This window comes from Octopus bimaculoides, chromosome 2 (assembly GCF_046866305.1).
Source record: "Octopus bimaculoides isolate indiv1 chromosome 2, ASM4686630v1, whole genome shotgun sequence".
Taxonomy (NCBI): domain Eukaryota; kingdom Metazoa; phylum Mollusca; class Cephalopoda; order Octopoda; family Octopodidae; genus Octopus; species Octopus bimaculoides.
In genome coordinates, this window is record NC_142929.1 from 167,105,467 (window position 1) to 167,115,466 (window position 10,000).

A 10,000-nucleotide genomic window follows, 5' to 3' on the forward strand; every position below is an offset into this window, starting at 1 on the left:
TTTTGACCAATCGTATTTTCAGGTAGGATTCTGAAAGTTACTGTTATATGCTGGTGGCATTCTCTCTTTATGTATTGATGTACATAAAAAGTTCGCATTTCGATACACGTCGAATACACAACCTAACGTTTTATATTTTTCTGTAAATGAAATTTAAAAGTAATTTCCATTAAAATATATTTTGTGACGGCATAAACAAATATTCCAAAAGCTTAATAAGAGACCATTCGTCAAATAAAGTATATTAATTACTAGTCAATTTTTACACAAAATTACATAGAACAATTCTCGTAGATAGCAATCTGGAATGCAGTAGCAGCTGCAGCAGAAGCAGCAGCAGCAGCAGCAGCAGTAGTAGTAGTAGTAATAGTAGTAGTAGTAGTAGTAGTAGTAGTAGTAGTAGTATCGGTGGTGGTGGTAGATAGATAGTGTATCATTTCCGATGTGATTTCTTTTCTGTTTTGTTAGAGAAAGTATTTCTGAAACCTATTCAACCTGCTAGATAATAGTTCCCATTAAAATTGATTTTTCCATATCCAAGTTGAAAATTTCTCAGTTTAGGTTCATTCAAAATGTAACCTATTTCTACTTCTGTGGCATTAGGACAACTATAAAATTCAGTATACGCTTACAAAGCAGATATACACCATTATACTTAGTAAGACATATGTTTTTCATATTTCATTTTCGTTTCTTTTAGTATTCAAGAAATCATTATTTATGGCAATAAATAGATTTTTATTCATATCAAATAACATTTAAAAGCAAATTTTTCTCACTGATATATCGGGAAAATAAACAATTACTTTCGAAGGAAATATTGATAGATTTGTATGATATATAAATTCATGATGCAATGGATATTTTGGTATAAATAGAGTAATTTAACAGCAATTTCAAGTACCAGATTTGGGAGTGTTAAAAAGATTAGTTTGGTGCAAAAAAAAGTAAGAAAAATATTAACAACAAATAGTGTTTATGGTGATACAAACCATTGAGAACATAACTAAGTCGATAGAGCAGTAGCTTCGCCTCTTCATGTTATCTAATAACAACGGATTCAAAAGCAAGAAATCTGATTCCTATAGCAGATGTCATTCCATTTGTGATCGCTTTAGATAGACTAATAATTGGTAATTTCAAATAGAACATTGTATTTGTATAATTTTACATGAGCTCCTGTTAAAACTTACATTGGTAAACAATATATAATTCATAAAGATGTACAAGGCTGACATGATGGTTGGATAGTTTTATCAAAAAGAAAAATTAATCCATATAGCACAGTATTGTATATGGTAAATGAAACAATTCTACTAATGAGGACTTCATTAGTAAAGTACTCAAGTTTTTATCTACACTTTAGTAGAATGTTGTATTTAACATTATAAAGTCTGAACGAAATGACTAATAAGAAGTGAAAATAAGTTGACAGCACATTCTCAAACAATCACCGGTCATCTTCAAGTGACCTGAGATTGTTTGTGGAAATATACAATGAAATAGCAATTTGAAATGGTATATTGTGAAACAACGTTCTAGAATTATTTGTTTCTTGTAGACCTATATTTGATAATTAATAGTATTCAATTTATTGTTGTATTCGATGGCTTCCTACAAGGGTGTGAGGCTTGCAGTAAAATAGTATACACGAAAGGAGCGAATTTACAAGTAAATGTATGAACAGCATTCTAATGCAATCATCATGAAAAAGAAACGAAATAATTTAACGAGGTATGAAAGAAGAATATAATTGATACTTAAACAGAAAAAAAAAACAATAAAAGTGAGCGTGGAAGTATATAAATCAACACTTGATTACAGTAAAATAATCTTTCTAGCACTGGGACGAGGAAAGAAACTTAGAGAAAGGTAAATTTAGTCGCTTGAACTAATTCCATACTTAACTGGTACTTATAATGTTGAACGCGGGTAGAACTAATGCAATGATTTGAACACAGCGTAAAATGTGTGGGAACATTACATGAACAAATAAATCGTAAAAATCATATGCTTTTATAGTACCTTAAATTGGTTGCTTTTTAAAATCAGTATGTATTTAAAGTAGATTTTTTTAAAAATCAGCATAGCATCTTCAAACCTCGATAACGCGTGAAGATATAGACAATTCCAGACGTTTGGTGGATGGTGAAGGAAACGCTCGAGTTGACTTGAGTTGTTGTTTACTATGTGACCTAGAGAGAGATGGTTACTGCTCGGTTCGAGAATGTAGGGTGGGTCTCGATATAGTTCATATCTGGTAGAGTAGTATCCGCCAAGCTGTGTTCCGCCGCGCAGTGGTGTGTCGCAAGAGATTCCTGGAGTACTGCGAAAATTATTTTCGAGAAACAACGATCCAAGAACATTCGCAAAGTCCCAGCGTAAATATAGATTAATTATACAAATCGTAAAATACGATAAATATAAATTTATTACGTTACAGGACGAACGGCAGTTTTGCTACAATATATTACATTTCTAAGGCGGCGAACTGGCAGAAACGTTAGCACACCGGGCGAAATGCTTAGCAGTATTTCGTCTGTCTTTGCATTCTGAGTTCAAATTCTGCCGAGGTCAACTTTGCCTTTCATCCTTTCGGTGTCTATAAATTAAGTAACAGTTGCATACTGGGGTCGTTCTAATCGACTGGCCTCCTCCCCCAAAATTTCAGGCCTTGTGCCTAGAGTAGAAAGGAATAATTACATTTCTGCATTTAAACCGGGATTTTCTGTAAGTAAATTTTTTAGTAGTCCTAGAAATATTTAATTTATTTATAATTTACATAAATTATATTATGTTAATTTTAATCGATTTTTAGTTTCAGATTTAAACATGGAAAAATTTCATTGGGACATCAGAAAAATGTCATAGCAAACAAGACGAATGCCAGAATAAAATGTCCACCTCATCAAAACGAAAATATAATGAAAATTACATCCAACATGGCTTTATATTATCGGAAAAAGACAAGTCGGTTCCTGTTTGTATGATTTGTTTAAGAACTCACACAAATGAAGCGATGGTTCTCAGTAAACTTAAACGTCATTTAATAACAAATCATCCGCAACATAAGGACAAACCATAAGAATAATTTGAGATGTTAAAATATAATTTTAAAATGCAATCGAAAAAGCTGAAGAAATTTCATTCAGTTCCCGAGAAAAATCAAGTCGCTAGTTACACGATTACCTAGTTTTTGGCAAAGAATAAAAGAAAAACACGTTCTGATGCCAAAAAGATTATTTTGCCAGTCTTAAGTCGGAGAGCTAGCAGAATCGTTAGCACGCCGGGCGAAATGTTTAGCGGTATTTCGTCTGCCACTACGTTCAGAGTTCAAATTTCGCCGAGGTCGACTTTGCCTTTCAGCCTTTCCCCTTTCCCCTTCGACTTTGCCCTTCCCCAAAAATTTCAGGCCTTGTGCCTATAGTAGAAAAGACTATTTTACCAGCCGTGGAGGTCATCGTTAGCACAATGATTAGTGATGAAGCCGTCTAAAACAAGGGTGAGTGAAAGACAGTACGTCTAACATTACAAGGAAATGTTCTGATAGGACGTTTGCATTACAAAAAGGTAATGACTTCATAAGCAGATGAGTAACTATATTTTACGGTCAAACACTGCTAAAAATCGCTGGGAGTGTAGAATCATGTACAGAATTCCCAGATTCTTCCATAAAAATCAGACGATGAAAGGAAATGAAGTGATGTAAACACTGGTATGTGAACGCTTTACTGGTTACAAATCATTATACTGTCGTGTATATTTCATGTATGTATTGGACCACTTCACAGTTAGAACTTCAAAGTAACATTCTTAACACCATAGGCACGCCAAATTTTGATCTTACGTTCCTCCGGTTTTCACATTGTTGCTGTTTCACGTTTTGCCAACCATGTGAAGAAGCCAATTTGACCACCAAGTTTCATTCCAAACTAAGCAAGATAAATTTTTCTTTTAATCAGACAGTAATATTTCCTTTGTTTTTAAAACTGTTTTATAAACAGAATATATAAGAATTCTTTAAGCAGCTTCTTCATTAACTTCAATTAATCAGCAAACGTATTTAATCTTATATTAAAAGCTAAATTGAATAAAACACCGTTGAAGAGTAAGATGATAAACATAATCTGTTAGCATAAGTCAGCTAGTGTAGGCTGTGCATTGGAATAAAAATCATCATTATTAGTATACACAACATCTCAAAATTCTAGAGCTACTGTTTGGCAAAATTGATATTTATCAGAATCGATAAACAAGAAATATTTTGAATTTGTCGCAAATTTTGCGGCAAAATGAGGTTATGGTATAAAATGTGTGAATGTGTGTATAGCGGACGGTCATATGATGAAGTCTTTTGGGTATATTCGTATGTAAATCGCTTAGACGGTACTGAAAGGGAATAGAATTTAGAGAAGAGATAAGTTGTAATAATGAATTGACAGAATTCATCGCACGCCGGACAATAAGCTTGGCGGCATTTAACCGTCTTTAAATTCTGAGTTCAAACTCCGGGAATGTCGACTTTGTCTTTCAACATTTCGGGCTCAATAAAATAAGTACCAGTTGAGTACTTTGTTACAAGTAATCGATTTAAACCTATCCCTTGAAATTGCTAGCCGTGTGCCAAACTTTGAAACCAACACACATAGATTATAACATAACAATGCATGTTTGCTTGTCTTCTGTTTTTTATCATTTATTTCTTTCAGTCACAGGAATGCAGCATGCTGGGGCACGGCCTTCAAGGATTTTGTCAAACAACTTGGCCTTAGTATATTTCTTTTTAAAGTCTGTTATGCTGTTTTTAATCCAATCATAAAGGTACTGAAGGCGTAAAGAATTTGACATCGATTCTCAAGTACTTGGTGAAGGACAGATATGTAAGTCTCATATATGTGTGCAATTATATGTATCCATATAAATAATTTGATACAATTGTTTGCCAGAGAAGTATGCAGTGACATATATATGTCTAAAGGAGGAAGGATAGATGATACTCTTGTTCTTAGCAGATGTGTGCAAATATATTCTCCTGTGTCTCTCTACTTACATAGATATATATTATGCATATATTAAGATGCCTAAGTTATCTGTGCATTGGTATAAACCATTACTTACAGTCAAACAGATGTATATATGGAAGCATAACTAGATATTTCCTACTGATTCTACTTGATTTCCTTCATACTAATTTCAATGCTGCAACAGATCGTCAACATTGTAACTACTTGTACATATTTCTATATGGAAATTTCATTAGAGAAGCTCATGATGCTATGTCACAATGCTTAGGATTGTATCCGTACATGCACCAAAGCATTCTGTGGCATAATATGTGGACTATACTCATAGCCGTTTGTATAATATTCTGACAATTATATTCTACTTGTATATCTTACATCGACAACACAATGCTAGCAAAATTTTATAGATGATATAGCCATAAAAACCACTAAGCCAGTACCTTGGCTTAGTGGTTAGGATGTTTGGCTCACGAGTTCAATTTCCGGCGATGTGTTGCTGTGTTCTTGAGCAAGACTCTTTATTCCACGTTTCTCCAGTTCACTTAGCTGGTAAAAATGATTTGTTCCTGTATTTCAAAGGGCCATTTTTTCACATTCTGTGTCAAGCCTCATATCCCAGAGCATTACGTTAAGAGTACACGTGTTTTGTGTAGTGCTCAACCACTGCACGTTAGTTTCATGAGGTGGCTGTTCCTTTGATTGGATCAACTGGAAACCTCGTCGCCATAACCGAAGGGGTGCCAGTAAATCATTACAAAATGAATTAAAATTTTTTAAATCATACCCATTCGACCCAACGATTTTCGAGTTTACATTCATTTCACTGTTCTGATAAGTTAAATTACATACAGTTGAACGACGGAGTGGATGTATTGGACTTACCCACTTCCTTGCAGTTGTTGTTTTTGTGCCAACATTTGAAACCAATATTATATTTGTGAATTACTAACATAAGGAAGAAATTATTACGACGTATGTGTTAGGTTGACGGTCTGAAACAGAGTTAAATAACTGACTACATATTCCCCACTAAATGGGGACGAGATTTCTGTAGAGATGATGGAAGACATGCTGAGATAAAGACTTTCAGTGCACAATAACACCAGGTAATTAATTAATTATTATTTTTAAAATAAAAAAAAATAAAACAATACTAATTGACAATATATATAATATACATATGCGTATATACACAGACATACACATATGTATTGAGATAGACAGACAGACAGACAAACAGAAAGACAGGCAGACAGACAGACAGACAGCCAGGAAGGCAGGTTGACAGATAGATAGATAGATAGATAGATAGATATGTGTGATTGTATATCTTTATATGTGTTTGATTGGGTGTGTATATGTGTATCTTTATCTTTTCTTTTATAGTCTACTTGCTTTTGTATTTGCACTGCCGCATGGTGGAGTACCGCTTCGAATAGTTTGGTCCAATAAATTGACCCCAGTGCTAATTTTTGGTGTATGGCTCCATTTCTATCTATCTTTATTGCCGATTGACTAAATTATGGAAATGTTATATCGTCAGTGACTAGGCGGTAAGAAGCTTGCTTCCTAACCATATCGTTCCAGGTTCAGTCTTCTACTATAGTATTCTACTATAGCCTCGGCCTGACCAAAGTCTTGGGAATGGATTTGGAAGACGGAAACTGAAAGAAGCCCTTCTAAATATATATATATATGTGTGTGTGTGTGTGTTTGTGTGTGTGTGTGTGTGTGTGTGTATGTGTGTGTGTGTGTGTGTGTGTATTTGTGTGTATGTGTCTGTGTTTGCCACCCTGCCATTGCTTGAAAACCGATGTTGGTGTGTTTACAACCCCGTAACTTAGCTGTTCGGCAACAGAAACCGATAGAATAAACACTAGGCTTACAAAGAATAAGTCCTGCGGTCGATTTCCTTGAATAAAGGCGGTGCTCCAGCATGGCTGCTGTGAAAGAACTGACACTAGTAAAACAATAGAAGAATAAAATATGACGTGTGTGTGTGTGTGTGTGTGTGTGTGTGTAACAATATATCACAGTACCAAATATAACCTATGACAATAAGCAATGTAATAAGAGTTGGTTATCTTATTATAACCGTTTGCACAGTAATAATCCAATACTCCAACGCAGAATCTATAACGAGACTAACGCTAGCACGGTTCGGCCTCAACTGCCTGCTGGCTCATCTGTTGTTTAAGGACTCGTCCAGTCTACTGACAGTCATGTGCGGGGGCGTTAGTTCATTCCACAACAGAAATAATGAACGTAAACAAACCAACACTAGTTGCCAAGCGCTGGGTAGGGTGTTTTCGAACACGATCACAAAGACACACACAAATATAAATATATACATACACACATACACATATATGTGTGTGTGTGAATGTCTGTGTGCATGTGTTTTTATGAATTTATGTAACTATACACTTGTATGTATATATGCATGTATGTATGTATGTATATATATATATATACATACATACATACATATATAACACACAGACATAGACACGTATATACATACACACGTATATACATATATATATATATATATATATATATATATATATATATATATATATGTATGCATGTATATATATACATATATATATATATATATGTATATATATATATACAACAATAATATAATATATATATATATATATATATATATATATATATATATAATATATATATATATATATATATATAATATATATATATATATATATATATATATATATAATATATATATATATATATATATATATAATATATATATATATATATATATATATATATATATATATATATATATATATATATATATATATATATATATATAATATATATATATATATATATATATATATATATATATATATATATATATATATATATATATATATATATATATATATATATATATATATATATATATATATATATATATATATATATATATATATATATATATATATATATATATATATATATATATATATATATATATATATATATATATATATATATATATATATATATATATATATATATATATACAACAATAATATTATATATATATATATATATATATATATATATACATACACACAAACACTGCATATGCGGCTAGAGGACATTACCACTGGCGCAAACAAGTTAAATACGTAAACAACGAGAAGGAAATGGAAAACAGGACAAATAAACACAGCGAAAAGACCCTTCATCAGTTGTCGGCTGTCTATCTGCTCCTCGTTTCGAGCATTCAACAACAATATGAGTCTTCAAAAAGAGTTGCTCCTATAAATTCTAAAATAAAATTTTGGGTTTATGGAGGATCAAGGTTGGGAACCAGAACATAACAGTGAAGTCATACAAGGAAACCGAACGAAAACAAACATTTAGGGTCGTTAGGCCAGAACGAGAGGAAAATAGTGAACGCTGAGAGAAACATTCTTCTGTTTTTTAAAGAATTTGTTTTTAATTAATTATGAGTTTAAAAATAATTATTACTTATAAGGTTTTTATTCCCATGCTGCCCACTCGATATGATCGGTATTTTAAATAACGATCTTATACAGTGATTTGAATACATATGATTTTTTTTATTTTGTTATTTTGTAATACCTTGAAATGAAGCTATGTCATCAATATGATTTTGTTAGCACTTATACTGTCAGTTTAAGATATGTAAGCAGACTAAATGGCAGAATATTATTAGATTCTACACAATCAGCTGTGGATTTGTCTACGTATTAAGCCACCAAGTACCTGGGATGTAGGTATGGATACAATCCTAAATATTATGACGTGGCATCATGAACTGAGACATCTCTAATGAAATTTCCATATAGAAATATCTAGAAGTAGTTACAATTTTGAACATGTCTTACAGCATTGAAACTGGCATAAGGGAAATCAAGTAGAATCAGTAGGAAATATCTAGTTATGCTTCCATATACAACTGCTTGACTGTAAGTAATGGTTTATACCAATGCACAGATAACTTAGACATCTCAATATATGCATAGTATATATCTATGTAAGTAGAGAGACACAGGAGAATATATATGCATACATATGCTAAGAACGGGAGAATCATCTATGCTTCCTCACTTGCACAAAGATATATGTCACTGCATACTTCTCTGGCAAACAATTGTATTGAATTATTTATAGTCAAAATCGTAATTGCACATATATATGAGACTTACAGATTTGCTCATCACCAAATACTCGAGAATCGGTGTCAGTTTCTTTACGCCCATGTAACATAGCGATTGGATAAATAGAGTATAAGTAAGAGACTTTTGAAAAGAAATATACTAGGGCCGATTTGTTCGCCAAAACCCTTGAAGATTGTGCCCCAACAAAGGGGTTAAATCGATTACACTGATCCCAGTGCGTAACTAGTACTTAATTTATCGACCCCGAAAGGATGAAAGGCAAAGTCTACCTCGGCGGAATTTGAACTCAGAATGTAATGGCAGACGAAATACCGCTAAGCATTTCGCCCGGCGTGCTAACGTTGCTACCAGCTCACCGCCTTAAACGAATATTGTATTGAAGTCATAAAAATGACAAGTGAATACTTATTCACTTATTCACATGAAAATGACATGTGAATATTTATTCTACGTGCAAAAGTAAAATCATGTAAAATACATTTCCAGGCGCTTTCGTCGATCATCCATATAATAATGATTAATCATATTCTCTTCTACTTTAGGTACAAGGCCCAACATTTTGGGAGAGGCGACTAGACGATTAGATCGACCCCACTACATAACTGGTACTTAATTTATCACCCCAAAAGGGTGAAAAGCAAAGTCGGCCTCGACGGAATTTGCAATAAAGAAATAAGACACGTTAGCGAGCCGGGCGATATGCTTAGCGGTATTTCGTCTGTTTTTTACGTTCTGATTCCAAATTCCGCTGAGGTCGACTTACCCTTTTGGAGTCGATAATTTAGG